Source organism: Tasmannia lanceolata, unplaced genomic scaffold (genome assembly GCF_043159265.1).
Source record: "Tasmannia lanceolata isolate RefF3 unplaced genomic scaffold, GAP_Taslan_0.1 ptg000127l, whole genome shotgun sequence".
Lineage (NCBI taxonomy): Eukaryota > Viridiplantae > Streptophyta > Magnoliopsida > Canellales > Winteraceae > Tasmannia > Tasmannia lanceolata.
This window is the reverse complement of record NW_027518803.1, coordinates 77,501-80,000: the sequence shown is the minus strand read 5'-3', so window position 1 is coordinate 80,000 and position 2,500 is coordinate 77,501.

The window sequence follows — 2,500 nt, the reverse complement described above, 5'->3', positions numbered from 1 at the left end:
GGGCACTGGCCCTGCACACAAGCCTTGGGCACTAGCCTTGGACACTAGCCTTGCACACAGTCCTTGCACACTAGGCATGCTTGGGCGAGCTGATCCCGCATCAAGTCGACGGGTCTAGGCATTCTTGGGCGCAGATCCCGCATCGTCTCGTCGCGTCTGGGCGCAAACACGTCGCGTCTCGTTGCGTCTTCAGAAGTCGTCGCTAACAGCACCTTTGGTTGCCACTGGTGGTTAGGCTGGTTGGTTGCGCAAACCCTATAGGAGGGTGGCATGCTGGTGGGCGTTTTTGCCCGGATAGGCACTAGAATGTGCAGATTTTGGGCGTTTTTGCCTGGATAGGCTAAGGAATGGGCATGCTTTGGGCGTTTTTGCCCGGATAGGCACCGGAATGCTTGGCCTTGGCTTGTCCTAGCAAGGCATTGCTGGGTTGGGCTCCCTTGGCCTTTTGGGCGCCTTGGACGATGTCTTGCGAAGACCATGGGCACAAGGCCATGGCATATGGTGAAGAAAGGACCACGGTTGCCAAGGTTAGGCACCGGAATGCTTGGCCTTGGCTTGCCCTAGCAGGGCATTGCTGGGTTGGGCTCCCTTGGCCTTTTGGGCGCCTTGGACGATGTCTTGCGAAGACCATGGGCACAAGGCCATGGCATATGGTGAGGAAAGGACCACGGTTGCCAAGGTTAGGCACCGGAATGCTTGGCCTTGGCTTGCCAAAGCAGGGCATTGCTGGGTTGGGCTCCCTTGGCCTTCCGGGCGCCTTGGACACTGTCTTGGGAAGACCATGGGCACAAGGCCATGGCATATGGTGGGGAATGGACCACGGTTGCCAAGGCTAGGCATATAGAGAGGAATCGCATTTTTGCCCGGATAGGCACCGGAATGCTTGGCCTTGGCTTGCCATAGCAGGGCATTGCTGGGTTGGGCTCCCTTGGCCTTCCGGGGGCCTTGGACGCTGTCTTGGGAAGACCATGGGCACAAGGCCATGGCATATAGTGAGGAATGGACCACGGTTGGCAAGGCTAGGCATATAGAGAGGAATGGACCACGGTTGCCAAGGTTGCGCAAGTTTTGGGCATTTTTTGCCCGGATATGCCCAAGTATGCCCCTATAGGCCCGTTACGCCCCGGTATGAACGCGTATGCCCGGATAGACTCGGTATGCCTTGGGATACATGCGTATGCCCCGATAGGCTTGGTACGCCCCGATATGCGCACGTGTGCCCCAGTAGGGCTCGGTATGCCCCGGTATGTACGCGTGTGCCCCGATAGGCCCGGTATGCCCCGATAGGCCCGGTATGCCCCGATATGCACACGTGTGCCCCAATAGGGGTCGGTATGCCCCGGTAGGTACGCGTGTGCCCCGTAATGCACGTTTCGCAGATCTCCCCGCATGTCCCGCCCCTATATGTAATACTTACTTACTTACTTACTTTCTTTCTTGCTTGCTTGCTTGCTTGCAATGGTTGGGAGTGCCCGGCATGCCCCGCTGCAGAGACCAAGGGCGCAATGACTTGGCACCGCGGATGCCGGGACTCCGGCACTTCCCGTGGCACTGATGGTTGGTTCCAAAGACAAAAGGCCGTGCAAGGCCACCGCACCGCGGATGATTTTGCTCGTGCTGGCGCCGTTGTGTGGCCAAAGAACATGCGCGAATGCTCGTGTCGGAAGGGTTGGTGTCCTGGCCCCGCGGGTGTCACGAATGCTCGGTTGCGAAGACCATGGGACCAGAGCCATGGCACGTCGGATGATGGCTCCAGCTGGCGCCCCGGCACTTTCTGTGGCATTGATGCTCGGTTTCAAAGACAAACGTGCGCAGGGCCAGGGGACCGCGGATGACTGCTCGTGCTGGCCCCGTTGGGCGGCATTGATGGTCGGTTGCAAAGAAAATGCGCGATTGCTCGTGTCGGGGCCTGGCAAGCCAAGGCCAAGCGAGCCATGGCAACGCGGATGATGGCTCGCTAGTGCTGGCGCCGTGCACAGTGGCCTCGCACACTCGCCCTGCACGCTTCCCTTGCACGCAGCCTTGCACACTAGCCTCGCATGCGAGCCTTGCACCCTAGCCATGCAAACTAGCCTTGCACGGTAGCCATGCACACAAGCCGTGCACATTAGCCATGCGCACAAGCCCCGCACACTAGCCTTGCGCACAACCCTTGCACACAAGCCATGCACTCGAGCAATGCACACAAGCCTTGCACTCAAGCAATGCACACAAGCCCTGGACACTAGCCTTGCACACGGGCCTGGCACACAAGCCTTGGGCACTAGCCTTGCGCACTAGCGTTCCACATGAGCCTTGCACACTAGCCTTGGACACTAGCCTTGCACACAGGCCTTGCACACTAGCCTTGCACACTAGCCTTGCACGCAGGCCTTGCACGCTAGGCATGCTTGGGCCAGCAGCTCCCGCATCAAGTCGGCGGGTGTAGGCACGGTTGGGCGCAGATCCCGCATCGCCTCGTCGCGTCTGGGCGCAAACCCGTCGCGTCTCGTTGCGTCTT